The sequence below is a fragment of the Miniopterus natalensis genome, chromosome 3 (assembly GCF_054644295.1).
Source record: "Miniopterus natalensis isolate mMinNat1 chromosome 3, mMinNat1.hap1, whole genome shotgun sequence".
NCBI classification, from domain to species: domain Eukaryota; kingdom Metazoa; phylum Chordata; class Mammalia; order Chiroptera; family Miniopteridae; genus Miniopterus; species Miniopterus natalensis.
Genome location: NC_142083.1, coordinates 8,346,922 through 8,363,623, shown reverse-complemented (window position 1 = coordinate 8,363,623; position 16,702 = coordinate 8,346,922).

Below are 16,702 nucleotides of genomic sequence, written 5' to 3'. Positions count from 1 at the left end.
TCAGCATTAGGTGAGGGGTTTTCTTCTTTATTCTAATGGAATATCTCTATTTATCTTTCATAAGACTGTGTTTCATCACATATAAATGGGATTTGCTTTGGTCAGATGAGTTTGTATAATTTGGCTAACCTTTGAAAGGTGGGGGAAAGGTGGGGGTTGGTTTTTTTAAATGAAAACCTGTGCTGGACTGTACACACACACACACACACACACACACACACACACACACCACTTTTCTTTCACCTGGTGGAGACCACCAAGAGCGTATGGATAGCGGAGAGCTGGTCTGCTTTTTGTTTGGATTGGGTATTTTTATTTTTAATATTTGTCCTCTGAGTCAGAAGTGGTTATCTCTTAAAAGAAAAATTTGATGGCTTGAAAGCTGGGTGTTTGTGCTTCCCCTTGGAAATGTTAACATTTAAGTAGCCTTCAGTGTGCTTCAGAGCTAGCACCCGCTAAGATAAATGAGTGACCTTCCCCAGCCACCCTGCCCCCAACGCTGGTGCAGTTACCTCCCCGTGGCTGGCCCGGAGCCCCCTCTGGCCTGAAATGCACGATTCTGTAGGAGACCCTGGCAGTCTGGGTGGCGTGAATGGCTTGCCAAGACAATGGTGGCTTTTCATGCGGGTTTAGTAATCTGAAGAATGCAGCAGCCTGTCCTTGGGAGGAACCTGCTTCTGTTGATGTGTTTATGTGGTTTCCGGAGGTGGGAGGGGAGGGGGGTTCAGGGTTGGGGGGGGTTAGGGTGGAGAGTGACATGTGGATTGCCTGGAAACTTACAAGTCAGTTTGAACCTGATTTATGGAGACTTTATGAAAAGTTAAAAAAAAGCCACCTATCCAGTTTCCTGACACATTAGGTTAAAGATTGATGAAAATGAGGTTTTTTTGTTTCAAACCCTGACCCGCATTACTGAAAGACCCTACTCCTACCACAGCCTGTGTCGCAGAGTAGTTTCAAACAGTGTCTTTTCATAAAATTCTAAGTTCTGTCTTGTCTGCCTTGCCCGTGTGCTGATTTAGACACCCTGCTTGCGATGCATTTGGCCATGCTGGGTGCTTCTTAACTCGCTCTTCTACCACCCTCGCAGGCGGGACTGTGCCCGCATGCCACCCTGCCCAGGGAGCCACGGAGCGTGCGTTTCAGGCACTTTCGCCCTATTGCCACCTGAACTGTGTAGGGAAGACGCCACACTGAGCTTCAGTTTCAGCTCAGCCACTCGATTACCCTCTCTGAGCCTCACTCAGTTTTCTTGTCTGTAAAATTGAGGGGCTTTATGACCTCCTAAAAGGACTGTTTTGAGCTTTAAGCGAGGGATTCACCTAGCATAGTATAGACAAAGAGGTGTTGGAAAATGTCAGTGAGAGAAGTATATTGAACAAGTACAACTTGTGATATATTCATCGACTTTATCCTTGCTGTCCTTGGTACCTTTACATTTTATTTGAGGTGGTGGTGGTAACGCCCCCTTAACCCAGATGAAAAATCAGGCAGGCCTGTGACTGTCTTGCTCATTTCCAGGAAAGTGACAGACTTGAGTCCATTTAAGTCTCATGGTCTTGAATCAGAAGACAGAACGCCTACACTGGTGATGATAAATGGTCTACACTTGACCTAGCAGCAAATCCCCCCTCCACCCTCGACGCCCCCAGGTCCTGTGGTCATGCTGGCCTCAGCTGTCTTCCCTCCCCACTCACTGGTGACTTCTGCCAGAGTGGTGGGATGGAGAGGGGCGGGCTGAGGGAATGGAGTAAGGCGCAGAGCCTTCCTAATCAGATTCTTGGGTCCTGGCACATGGCTGATGCCTGCCTTTAGGGGAGCCCCTGTGGCATCCTTCAGGTCCCTGCTGGCATCTCCCTCAGCTCTCTGGGCCCACAGGGGCCACCTCTGTTCTGACTCGGCCTTGTGCCTCCATCCTTCCAGGGCAGCTGCTCTCCACCTCCAGCCTCCTCCATCTGTGGCCCTGGCTTTCCCTGGTGACTCCCCCAGGCTCCCACGGCCCCTTGGCGGTGCATCCCCTCCCGCTGCGGGGATGTACAGGGCTCCAGGAAGGGGACCCAGAAAAGACCCCTCCCCAAACCCACCGGGAAGATGAAGGGGAAGAGTCCATCGCACAGTTTTTTCTAAAAGTTTCCTCACAACATTCTTTTCTCTTCATTCTCTGACTCCTGCTTTATGTCCCAGATTGTCAGAGCCACTACTCTGGGTCTGTATGCGCCTGTGTACGAGTGTGCGCATGTGTGTGCGCGCTGTGTACATGTGTGTGCATGCATGTGCGCGCGCGCCTGTGTTTCTTCATTGTAAACTGGGGACGATGATGGTGCTGCCTCACGGGGCTGCTTCAGGATTCAGTGAGTTAATACTCAGGAGAGTTTAAAACCACAGTGGGCGCACAGCAAGCACTCCATAAACGTCAGCTACTTTCAGGGTTACTGAGTTTGGAGCCCTTATCACATACCCCGCGGAAGTCTTACAAACCATTAACAAAAATTTGAATTCCTTTAAAAATCATCTTCATTAATTAGTCAGTTCTTAAGTAACATACAAACCAAGTTTAAACCTGAGTGATCCAACATTTCAGAATTTTAATATTAAATATTAAAGAGATAAATGTTAAATAGTAATAATTGTGAAACAATTTAAAAAATCTAAACCTGAACTGCGAAGTTGCTCGCTGTAGCCGCTGGCCTAAGCTTTGCTTCCCCTGGTTCACATCCTTTCATGGCCCCCGTTTAAAAGCCTTGTTTATTTTTCTCTTTAAATTTGTAGCACCTGTAAGGTAATCTTTAAAAAAAATTTTGTGTCACCTTTTAAGGTAAATTTTCAATAGATAATCTAAATTAAAATGTCATTTTAAAAACGTTGTTTAAAAATTTGAAGATGCTGATAATTTTTAAATATGTATTTTCTGTTATTCTTCCCTACGAAAGTATCATAGAGGTCACCAAGGAGACTCCCACTTGAAAGCAAAACCAAGCCAAACAGGGCCTAAATGGTTTGAATGCCTTGCTTTTTAAAAAGTCTTTCTGCTACACAAATCTTTTGTTTTGTTTTGTTGATCCTCACCTGCGGATATTTTTTCCACTGATTTTTAGACAGAGTGGAAGGTAGGGAGGTAGTGAGAGGGAGAGAGAAACATCGATGTGAGAGGGACACATTGATTGGTTGCCTCCCCCACGTCCAGGGCAGGGATCGAATCTGTGACCCAGGCACAGGCCCTGGACTGGGACTCACCTGAGACTCTTTGGTATGCAGGCTGACACCCTAACCACTGAGCAACACTAGCCAGGGCTACACAAACGTTTCACAGGCTTCACAACTAAGTTCAACTCAATTTGCGGTGAAGTCTATGGTCTGGAATCCATAGCCTGAGTTTCAAGTGCCATTATAAGCAACAGTGGTGAGCATATTGATTCAAAACATACCCTTAGTTATTACTTTAACTAATGATTAGACGTAGAATTACTGGATCAAAAGATATGTCCTTTATTAAAGTTAGTTTCATATCATCAAATTGCATTCCCAAATATCTGGACCAGCTCACACTCCCACCAGCAATATGTGAGAATGCTCATTTCCTACATGCTCACGCCAACACTTGTTAATATCATTTGCCAGTTTAATAAGTTAAAAGGGTATCATATTGCTTAAACAGGCAACTTTATGCACTCTACCAGTGAGGCTGAACACATTAAATCTATTTATTGACCGTTTATATTTCCAACCTTATAACTTATATATGCACATCTTTTGACCATTTTTTAAGGGTTTCCTCTTTTATTAACTTATAAAGCTTTTTATGTATTAAAGAATCAAGTTCTCTCAAATATGTTACAGATATTTTTCTAGTTTGTTCTTCATCTTTTAACATATTTTTTGATGCATAGAAATTTAAAAACTTTTTGCAACTTAAAATTTTCCTTTATAATTTTATTCCTTTCCTTTATAATAGGTTTTACTGACCTCAAGTTTCCATAAATACTGTTTTAAAAATATCTAATTCTTTAGTAGATTAGGCATTTATTTACTGTGCCTTTTCCAAATAGTTGAACATTTATCTTAGTACAATGTATATAAGTCACACCCAAGAATAGTTTCTGGTACACAGTAGGAACTAAAATAAAATAAAAAAAAGTTTGGAATCAATGAATAAATAATTAAGCTAACATTCTTATTTAGGAATTAACTTGTTAAAGTTTAATCTAGTATTTCCTTATATTTGGGGGATGAAGAATAGATGGAAATATTCAAGTAAGTTGCAAAAGGTCACAAACCATGAAGAATTAGCCTGTGGATAGAAGAAAGTAGACCAGGGATGTCATGCAGTCATTTCTTTATGTGACAAGAGCCACCTGCTATCCATTGCACCACCACCTCTAACAAATGTTAGGAAGAATGGGACGATTTTGACAGAATGACAGACCTGTTGGCTGCTTCCCACTTTTTCTTTAGTGGTAGAAACTGATTTTATTTAGATGTAGGTCACCAACATGCTCAGGAAGGTGGGCCCAGGACAAAAATCATGAATCATCTAACCATATAATAGTAATACCCATTTTTTGTGTGTCAGTAATTGGTTTAACGGTGGGCATGTAACTCAGTTCTGACTAATGGGATCTGAGGGGAAGTCCACTGGGGAAATATTTACATGCTCATAGGAAAGGAACAAAGCACAAGGGGAGTTTCCTTCGCAATCTTCCCTAACACACAACACACACACACGCACATGCACACACACATGCCCTTCCTCCCTTTGGATATTGTTGTGTGAGGATGTGATACTTGGGACTATGGCCACCATCCTACCAACATGAGGAGAAGGTCTGAGTCTTAACACTGTTGACTTTCTAAAAAATAGTCCAATCTCTAGACTTCTTGTATATGAGATAATGAATCCCTGTTTTAGACAAATTTAGTTTTTTTAATGGCATCAAATACTGTTCTCAAGGTGAGCCGCTCAACCTTTCTGGGCTTTGGTTTCTGTAAAATAGCATGGGTGAGCTGGGTGTTGTCATAGTCCTGTGCGGGTTTAAAACTACGACTCCAGTCTATGACGAGTTGTCCAATGGAGCACCTTCCTCTTCTTTTATTTATTTATTTTTTTACATATATCTTTATTGATTTCAGAGAGAGGAAAGGAGAGGGAGAGACAGAGATAGAAACATCAGTGATGAGAGTCACTGATCGACTAGCCCTCAACCCGGGCATGTGCCCTGACCGGGAATCGAACCTCAATCGCCTGGATCCTAGGTCGATGCTCAACCACTGAGCCACACTCGGCCCGGCTCCTCTTCTTTATTCTAAGAGAAAGTACTTTAAATCTTGAAATACAGAGAATGATAGCATCTGTAGAGACATTTCACATACATTGTCTCTTGCAGTCTTCATAGCCACTCCAAAAAATAGACATACCCATTTTGCAGATAAAAATCAAGACTCAGAGAGGTTAAGGACATAACCAGGACGTCCCTGGTAGGGTGGCTGAGCTGAGACTTAAACAAACCCAGCTTCTCTGGCCATGATTTTATTCCTCCTTCCTCTGTGCCTCACAGCCACAGGCATCATTATCTTTGGTTGGTTTATAGCAGCAGACAAACTTCCAATGTGATTAATTTCTCCTGCTGTCCAGATGATCACTGATCACTCTGCGAACAACTCCATGAACAGCCAGGGAGCCCAGAAGGAATTTTACCACCCACCAATGGGTTCTTTTTTTAATGAACTTGAAGGTTCAGGCTGTGATGTTTATATGAAAGGAGATTAAACACACCTGTTCTTCTGGGAATATCCTTTAAGGAAAGGAGAATATATGACTTATTTTGGATAGGATATTTATAACTTACTAATCTATAAACTAAATGATGAATTACTGAAAGTCAGAGGTCTGCAGGCCCTGGCAGAATACAGTTTACACCCTGATCCTGCATCCCAGCACCGAGAGGAGGGGAGAGATGGCTGTGACAGGTGGGGATGGGCTCCTGGCTCATCACACCCCACCGCTGATGAGTAGCTGCTGCAGAGCTTGGGGACACGTACCTGCCTTCTCCATCTCCAAAGCTTGCAGTCTTTATGGCAGGAGGGAGTTTGACATTATCTGGGCCTTTCCTTGCCTTTATGGTTATGTTCTGTGCATCTAGCACAGAATCTGGCCCGTAACAGGCACCCAATAAATATTTTCTGCATCCTGTTGTTGATTAATGAAGCTGAAGCCTGAAGAGGTGAAGTGACTTGTTCAGAGTAAAATAACTAATAAATGACAGAGCCCAGACTTCTGGTCTCCTCGGTTTCATCTGTTAGATTTAATTCCAATAAAACTAGAAATATGGACTTTGTTGGAGGTCAGAGATATCACTACACATGGGAAAATCACTGTTTTAATTGTGTCTCAAAATGTCTGGGATCCAATATAAATACATCATTCATTTAAAAAGCAGCCAAATATGTCTTCCTGGATGAGGAGTGATATAGGTAGAATGTCTGGAATAGCTCTGGGAGCGTTTAGTTGTGGAAATCAGCCTTTGTCCCAGGGCCACTCTGAGGTCGATGGGGGTCTCTGGTCAGCCTGAGCAATCCCTGTTCTATGGCTGGCATGACCTCAGCCACCCTTACGTGCCCAGTGGGCCCCAGGCATAACTGCCTTACAGCACTCAATCTCTAAACACATGTTGAGGGCTTAGACATGACCTGATGAGCCACCCTAAAGGGGAAACAAAGAAGCATAATGGAAACAAAGATTCTGAAAAGATTGTCTCTAGGATAGGAGAAGGGTTCAGCCACTTTGACTTAGTCAGGAAAGAGGGGAGGAAAAGAGAAAGGACTGTTAGCTCCTTGAGGGCAGAGACTGAGCAATGTTCATTGTATCGAGCAGGTAGCAGCCAAGTATTTGTTGAGTAAATGAAAATGGCGGTTGTGTTACATATGTATGCATAGATTAAATGCATGCATGTATATATCCGAGTGAGTGTGTGTGCCATTGATTGGATGCAGCAAACACTATGTTCCCTGCCCTCTACTAGCTGAGTCACTGGCCATCTTTCTTTGACAGTAACTAAGGGTCTCCCAAACATGTTGCTTGACATGATCTATCCAAATGATCCCACTATATGGCTCTGATGGGCAGAAAGATGGGATCCATAAATACAGCAAGATGTGTCCTGAAGGCTACTGGGAAGAAGTTTCCTCTCCTCTGTGGAAGCCACCTGGCAAGATTCCCTCTCTCTGATGGACCCATCAGAGCTCTTGCATTGCAAGAACTGAGGGGGCGCTGTGATGTTGTGATTTATAATAAGATATATATTTGGTCTTTTGGCACAGAGTTTCTAAAAGTCTTGGAATTTCCTTAATGATGAGAGCAATAAAGGTGTGTTTTGTTATGTTAATGAGGTGAATTTAGAAAGCTCCTAGGGTTGGGGGCCGGTTGCCCTGAGGACCAACCATGTGCTTTGAGGATTTGTCTCACCTTCCTGAGCTCTGGGGAGAGGAATTGGAGGTTGAATCATCCCTCAATGCCCAATGATCTAATCAGTCATGCCTATCTGATAAACCCTTCCTAAAAACTGGAAAGGACAAGGCTTGGAGGGCTTCTAGGTTGGTGAACATGGAGATTTGGGGACAGTGGTGAGTTTGGACAGAGCTTGAAAGCTCTGCGACCTTTCCCCATACCTTGCCCTATGCATCTCTTCATCTGGTTGCTCCCTTTTGAATAAACCAGAATCTAGTAAGTCAAATGTTTCTCTGAGTTCTGTGAGCTGCTCTAGCAAATTAATCGACCCCAATGAGGGACGGGGTCCTTGGGACCCCCCATTGGTACCCTGTCAGTCAGAAGGACAGGTGATAACATGGACTTGTGACTGGTGCCTGGAAGGGGAGAGGAAGAGTCCTGTGGGACTGAGCCCTTCACCTGTGGGAAGCTGATGCTGTCTCAGGGTGGACAGTGTCAGAATTCAGTTGAATTGTAGAATACCCAGTTGGTGTCTGAGAATTGCTTGGTATCAGGCTTAATTCTGTGCCATGAACAGTGTACTCTGAGGCTGTGCAACATGGTGACCTCTCAGTGGACATGAGGAATCATGTATTCCCCAGAAGCTATTGGCAGTCATCTGGTGGCCATAAGGAAAGCCAGCCTTAGGGTTCATACATGTGGAAGACAGATGGTAGTCATGGGATGAAACGGGGTCATTGGTGACACTGCTGAGCACTGGAGCAAGCCTTGCTGAACCTTTCTACCTTATTACCACGTGGCACCCAATTTCCTCCATTGTCTAAAGCTGTTTGGATCAGGTTTTCTATGACTTGCAACCAAAAAGGTCTGAACTGATCCACGCAGAGCCATGGACATCTTAAATTTGTAGCATTAGCTTCATCAGTGTGGACACCCGGGTCAGACCACTTGGATCTCAGAGAGACTATTTTGTCCTGAGTGTCCAATTTCACACCCTATTTATAGTCTCAAGATAATTACCGAGTGTCTGTTTCAGCTTAGAATAGACATGAGAGGGTCTATACACATTTAACAATTCTCATCAACAAACTTTAGCAAAACTTCCTTTACACCAGGCACTTGGCGAAGTGCAAGTTCATCAAAGAGAAATTTAAAATATTAAAGGAGTTTAAAACCATGAGCAAGACAAGAACCTACCCAGCCTTCAGGAACTTACAGTTTCCTGGACAATAGGGGGTTGTAGAGGAGGCAGGAGAAAGGAGAAGGCCACAGATGGCTTCTGTCATACAAGGCATGATTGTTCAACGTAAAAAGTGATTTAATTCCAAGTTGGGGCATCAGTAAAAGGGTCAGGAATAAGTTTGCCTATGAGCTGGACTTGAAGAATTCACAGAATTTCCATAGCCAGCAATGAGGATGAGGGCATCCCAGGCAACAAAGGGTAAGCGGGGGCCAGGATGCAGGAAGCTGGGGATGAATGGTCTGGTGCGGCCCGAGCCCGTGTGTGGGAGTGAGGTGCTGGACAGTCGGGCTGGGAGGTGGGAAGGGCCTGGAGTGTGGGGGCCTCCAGCACCTTTAAAAGGAGCTGGACTTGATTTAATAAGGAGATAGGATTCATACAAATAATAATAAATACATGCAGTGCTTCTTTTATGTCAGGAATTGGTCTAAGAAGTTTATATATATATACTAATTTAATCTTTAGGCCAACTTGATAAAGTGAGTACCATAATTATTATTTTTATTGTATAGATGTGGAAACTGAATACAAAGAAGTTAGGTAATGTGTCCAAGTCACACTGGACACACTGGACTGGTGGGGTGGGAGTCAAACCCAGGCAGGCTGCTCCAAGGCCTGAATGGTCCAGGGTACCCCATGGCTATGGAGGGCAGATGGCAGTCAGGCTGTTCCAGTAGCTCAGATGAGAAACAACAAGGGTCTAACTAGGTCATGGGCAGAGAGAAGGAAGGAGAGGAGATGAGGCTGAGTGACGGATACAGATGAGGGAGACTCCCTGCAGGACTGGAAACTGGGCCACTGGCCTGTGCAGTTTGCCCTGCGGCGTTTGCAGAGTGAGCTTGGAGTGCACTTGGATGGAGGATGCTCTCTCTTTCCCCATTTCGTACCCAGGCTCTACCTCCATTTCCCTCTCCAGCCTGACTTTTGAAGGTCAGTACATTTATGACCCCGTCCCATAGAATTTGATGTTAGGCGTAAACGACCGAGTCAGAGGTGAATCAGAGATGTCCAGAGTGAGGCTGCATGAATGGCAGCACCATCAATGATGCGACATAGCAGAGGGGGAGGCGGGGAGCGAGGACTACCTGCTAGCCTGGGGCATGCGGAGTGAGCGCTCTTTGGGACAGACTTGTGGATGTCGAGCCTGGAGTCCAGGAGCTAGAAATGGACCTGGTATAGGCATAGAGAAACTAGGTAAAGTCATGGAGGAGGTGTAGAGTGCCGTGAGGGCTGGGTGCACGTGCCTGAAACGGACAGATAACTCATTTTCATCAGTTTTAATCATTCAGTTGGATCCCATCCTACTCAGCAGATTTTACCATACAGATTGAATCTAAAGAAACCAGTGGTTCTGGCCCCTGGCTGTACATTAAAACCCCCCTGGGAGCCTTAAAAATGCAAATTCCAGGCTTCCCCTGCCCACCCATGAATTAAGTTAGAATTATCTGGGCACGGATATAATTTTAAAGTTCCCCCTGTCCTACCAGGCAACCTGGGTATTCTTCAGAGGATCATCAAAGAAATGGAAGAGACGTGCCACGCCCAGTCCTGAAACATGTGGGATTGAGCCCGTTACCTTGCCTGCAGCACAGAGAGTCGGGTGTTTGGTTACTCAGGGCAAAGCGGATGACTGGACTCCTGTAATGCCTGTGATGTAGAGAGTAAGGCTTAATGCTTAGACCCTAAATGTTGTATGGAGCCTACTTCAACCCTTTCTTCTGAAGCCAGGATTGCCCCCCTGTCAGAAGTGGGACTGGGCCTGCTGGTGGCAGGCAGGTGGCCCAGCTGTGACAGGAGATGGGATCAAGATGCCAGCAGCCCAATGGAACATTCAATGCTTTTTAATGAGCACACGGTGAACTTAGCTCATCTTTGACTGTAGAAAAAGTCATCCTCAAAGTAAAGCAGTAAATAGATAAATAGATTAAAGTGTTCCAGTGACTTTAATGCGCAGCTAGGTGGACACCACTGTCCCACATTCCGACTGAACGGCATTCCATTCACTGTGGATAAATGCCAGTAAAACAGAGTTCACCTAACTCTAATTATTTAAAATGAGATCTCGTTTTCTGACTATAAAAGTAATAGATGCTCATTGTTGAAAATTTGGAAATTGAAAAAGGGTGAAAGAACATCAGAGTCACTCAAAATCTTACTACTGTGGATAAGGGTTTCATTGTATTTCCTTCTGTCACTTATGGTTGATACCATGTTATATTTATAATTTTATATAATTGCATTTTTATATACTTTATTTTATGCATTTTATTATATAATTTTATCTTTTATCAGACAGTATATCATAAGCATTTCTTCATGTCACTCAAACGCCTTTGGAAACAGTTTTAAATAGCCTCATAATTTTTAATTTTGTATGACTGAAGTATGGTTTAATCATTCTTCCAATCTTAGGGCACTTGGATTTTTCGCCACCCGCCCCCCTTTTCTTTTAATGTTATAAATGATCCTGGTATTCTTTAGGTCCCAATTTGAGGTTAATTTTATAGATCAAATTCCTAAAAGTAGAAACACCAGGTCAAGGAATGGTATATTCATAATTCTGGGTAGTTATGTACAACTGGGATTAGTGGAAGGAGCTGGGAGGAGCTCTGGAAGTTGAAGAACAAGGTAGCTGACCTAGAGTCAGGAAGGCAGGCCTCAGGGGCTCTTCAAGCTCTGTCTCTCTGCTCCCCACTGCCGAGTCTCATTGGCTGAGTCAGACAGTGGATCTGTCAACAGATAAGGCCCCCCCCCCCACACACACACACACCAGGGAAGGCACTGTGAGCACAACATTCACCTCAACTTGTTTCTCCTACATAAAGATTCCTTGAAATAAAATTCCTGCGTCAAAAGGTATGGATATCTTAAAAGTTCTTAATAGAAATAGCCAAGTTTCTTGCCACAGATGTATCAATTTATACCCTCAGGAGGTCTGTATCTGGTGAAAAACAGTATCTCATTTTGTCATTTTAATTTCCTTTACTTTTTAAACTTGTTCTGAATGTTAGTGTTCAGATACCTGTTTTTGCCTTCTGTGAACTGAATCTTTGTTCCTATCACTTATTGATCGATTGGGATCTTGGTTTTGTGAATTACTCAAAAACACCCCTCCCTACAACCTCCTACCAGAACTCCTCAGAAGGTTCTGAAATCGCCATAGAGTTAAGTAAAAGCATTTGTTTCCTTGAATAATGCAGAGGTCTCCTTTCCTACTTCATGTGCCTCTTCAGTGTGCCAGAGATGTGAATCTTGCTCCAAAAGAATGCTTAAAAACACAAAAGCTCCATATAAAAGCCTTAAAATTTCCCTTTATCCAACATGATTTAAAGGCCTTTGATTTGTAAAGTATTAAACCCCCTTTGGCTTGTGTGGGAGTCAGGGGACACTCTTTCACTAGCTGCCGGGTGATTAGTACTTGGAGCAGAAAAACACTTTGCTCATGTAGGCAGGGAAATAAACCTATCAAAGATTAGCCATCGGAGTGCATAGCCTGGGCTGTTTATGGGAAAGTCAAGGGAGATAATCAGAGTTATGGGGTTTTTAATTATCGTTAAATAGCTCTTGATGTGCCAAGGCAGGAAGTCCTTGGTTTTATGTTTCTAAAGAAAAATTGTTTGAGGCTAAGCGGTTCTTGGCTCCTCATAACTTGAGATCATCACCTTAATTGGGAGAAGGAATCTGTAGAAAGAACCTCACCATTAATGATTATTTCGTTATGTAAGCAAAAGAAGGCATTAAGGATCAAATGAAAACAAGACCAGAATCTCCTTTTAGACGTCTCCTCCGCCCTTCCTGTTCTATAAGTTTACATGGCCAGATGGTTCCATTTCATAGTGCTTATCACAAATGTCCTTCTTGCAGTGGGTTTGATAAGCCCCCCAAAAGGCTCAAGCTTGTTGAGTCCGAGGACTAAAAACATTCCCAGTGATTTCATTAGTTCTTCGGATCACAATGAGCTTGTAAAACGGCTGACCTTGTTGGGAACATCCTAGAGATAGGCTCTGTCTAAATTCATGCCTGTCCTTTCCCAAGGTTCTGTCTTCCAGCTTTTTGGGGCGGAGGAGGGAAGGGGAGCCGAAGAGAGAAGAGAGCTGCACAGGGGACCTGCCTTTAGTAGCCTGGCCCACCTGGGCTCTCCTTACAGGCGCAGGGTGGGGTGAGAGCAACACGATGGCCATTTGCAATTAATTTACGTATGTATTTTTCTCACAACCGAAAGTTCAAAAACAGAAGGCTCCAAGGTAAGCTCCCACACCGCAGATGGCTCTCGGCCATCCTCTGTGAACTGCGTTTCCTCGTGGCCACAGGACGGCTGCAGGGCCTCTAAAAGCACGGTCCTCCCATGACAGCTTCCCAGACAGAAAGGGGGCGAAGAGAGCAAAAGGCTTTCCTTCTGTGACTGGCTACTTTCTATCAGGAAAAGAATCTCTCCCAGCAACTCCCAGTCAACTTCCCCTTATATCTCACTGGGTCACCCGACCCAGAACTGGGTCCCCTGAGTGCCCCTGGCTTCCCAGGTAAAGTTGACCAGGCCCGTTCTGCTTGGTTTCCACCAGCTGCACTCAGCTCCTGGGGCCCAGCACGTTGCTTTCTGGACAAACCTGAGGCTCTGCTAACGGGAAAGGCGAAGGACTGGCTGCCAGAGAGGCACCTTCCAGAGGCTGGAATGAGCAAGTCACCATACAAAGTAACCTTCAGCAGGTGACAAAGCTCCACGTGATGCAATTAAAAATGGCAAACCAGGAGAGAAAGATACGTGGTGCCATGTGGGTGGTGGCGGGGGGGGGGGGTATGACATGATGAAAACAGAAGATCCTAGGGACCAGCTCAAAGCAGAGAAGCAAGTTTACCAAGAACCTCTCACAGGCCTGGCATAACGCTCGGCTGGTGTCGGGTGCAAAGCCCCACAAAGGGGTGCCGTGGGCCTTGTCTGCAGGGAATTACGCACTGCCCGGTCCCACTGAGAGAACAGTAGGAACCAGAACATTCCTAAGGGCTACACCGGGAGGCAGAGAAAAGAATGACACGGGAGGTCAGGGTGAGGACACATCACTGCAATTTGGAATCTGCGGAGGGCTTCCAGGAAGAGGTGGGTGTGGGGTCGGGTGGGATTTAGAGGAGCAGAGAGGACGTTCCAGGTGGAGGACCCTGCAGATCTGGAGGAAGGGCGGGTCAAAGACTGAAACCAGGATGAGTGTTTGGGGGTGAGAGGGCCTGTCAGTGAGGGCACCTGAGTTTGCAGCGGGTTTGGAAAGCCGCTGAGAGGATTCTCGGAATGTCAACATTTGCAAGTGCACCTCTGAGAGCAGAAGGATGCCTGACAAGTGAGTTTTGCTTCGTGAACTTTCCTGGAGGAACGTTGTTGTTGTTGGCAGCACGATCTTGCCTCTCATGCTCACAGATACGAAGTTCTCAGTTTATCGGTTTGAAACGTCCCTGATGAGGGGTGGGGCTGGGCTGCCTCCTTCTGGGGACACATGGCCATTTGTCTGCTGCGCACATAGATTGCGCAAAATCAGATGTTCCTGTCGCTCTGTCCGTAGGCACACAGCATTGCATTCAAAGAAAGAGCAATCCTGTCCCGGCCTTCCTCAAAAAATTATATCCACCTTCATTTTAGATTTTCTTAAAGGGCGCCCAGTAACCTCCTTAGACACCCTGCCCTTATCCCAAAGGTTTCCCCTCACGGCAGCTGCCGAAACCTCTCCCCGTGTCCCCAGGACAGCACGCGCCCTGTTCCTTCCTCCTGGCTCCCCCCTGCGCCTTGTCCATTCACATCACACCTTTCCCAAGATCCTGCGCCTCTCTCTGTACAAAGATCCTCAGTTTTAAACTGGGCTCCAGAAATCGACCCAGGAAAGGAGAGTTGTGAGCTGACCCGATGAGACTGACTGCAGGGGCTGTGGGGATGGAAGACTCAGAAATTCATAAACAAATCGCTTTCATTTCTGTTCACATCCAGTCCGTCTACCTACAGACTTAAAATTTTTTTTACTGTGGTGAAATATGTAAAATACAAACTTTGCCGCTTAGACCGTTTTCAAGTGTACAGTTCAGTGGCATTACTTTATATTCACAATGCTGTGCAGCTGTTACCACTATCTATTTCTAAAACTTTTTGATCATGCTAAACAGAAACTCTGTACCTATTAAGTGGAAACTCCCCATTCCTCCCTCCATCCAGCCGGGCCCAAGCGGAAAGGGAGAGAAACCTGGTTTCTCCCCAGGCTCTACACCGCCACTAGCTGAACCCAATTAGAAGTAGTCACCGGTTCTGGGATCCTGGGAAAATGCAGTCTGCAGGGGCCCCCCCATTCTCTCTATCGCCTGCCCCCGTAGGTGATGCAGCCCAGAACAGGAGATGATGCAGAGGGAAGCTGAGGCTATTTATTTAGGCCCAGGAATCACACACAAGCCAAGGAAGACCCTCCTAACACTGGAGTGTAGGAATCTGAACTGGAGTGTACTGTTAAAAAAAATTAATAATGATAACAGTAGTAAAATTACTGAGTATGAGACACAGGCAAGGCCAACTATTAGGCTCTTTGATGTTGTCTAGTTTAAACTCATGAAAAGGCCAATGATGTCAATACGATTGAGTTGTTTTAAAGACAGAAAGAATGACACTCAGTTAGGAGGCTTGTCCAAACTTATAAGTGGCAGAGCCAGAACTGGCATCCGAGCACATCTCTTTCTCCGGGGTCTGTGCTCCTAACCAGGTGCTCACTGCTTCTCAGTAAAGAAAATCCAGAGGAGCAGTTATTTGAAACTGAAAGCAGTTTTCACCTTGCCGCTGCTGGTCCCACCTGGCTGGACAGCGATGGAAATATGTGTTACACGCAGCCAGTGTCACGGAGAAGATGGGAAGAGGGGGTGGTGCCTGGAAAAGGGAAATAAGGAAAACATTCTGCCCTCTGGGCCAGCTTGCTACTACTTCTAGAAATGATGTTACCTTCTCTCCAAGATGAAGAATGGATCACCGTGTTGAAAATTCCCTCCATATCTTTGAAGCAAGGGGCAAGAACTGCCCCGAGGAGGCCCATGGGCAGCCTGGCCTGGCACCAAGCTGCAGGGTGGAATATTTGGGGGAGTTCTGAAGTGCCTCATATGGTGTCTGCCCCGCATAGGTAGCTTCTCCATACCTCTATCCTTTCATAAAATTCTCCCCGTGGCTGATGACTTCAGGCGTCTTTAAGGAATGAGGTCAGCTGACCCACCAAAGTACATCCAGGGGTAAGGGGAGTGTTCTCATCTAGTGAGGAAGTCAGGTGTGGTTCAACAGGGTCTGCCTCCCGTGCCCATCCCTCCTCACTTTTCTCATTTTCTAACTTCGTTCTCTAGGTCTGTCTCACTTGCTTCAGCTACGCTGACCTGTTTGCTTTTCTTGGACACATTAAGCATGATCCTGCCTCAGGGCCTTTGCATGTGCCATTCCATCTGCCTAGAACACTTTTTACTTATACATCTGCCTTAGTCTCTACCTTCTCTCTTTTAGGTGCTCTGTTCAGAAGTCACACATAGCAGTGAGGCCTCCCCTAATTATGAAATGATTCAAATAACAAAGATTCTTTCCACTACATTTCACTCCCCTGGCTTTTTTCCTAGCACTTATCACCGGTACTCAAGTTCGAAACTCTAGCAGGTGTTAGAGTCACCTGAGGTGAGGCGGGGTGGCACCTGGCCCCACTCTCAGCTTCTGATTCAGGAAGCCTGGGGAGGGGCTTAAGAATTGGCATTTTTCAGACGTTCTCAGGTGGTAATGCTGACTCTAATCCCAGGACTACATTTTGAGAATCACTGTCTATCTATCTATCTATCTATCTATCTATCTATCTATCTATCTATCTATCTATCTATCTATCTATCATCTATCTATCTGTCTATCTATCTATCTATCATCTTTCTATCATCTATCATCTATCTATCTATCTCTCTATCTATCTATCTATCTATCTATCTATCTATCTATCTATCTATCTATCTATCATCTATCTATCATCTATCTATCTGTCTATCAT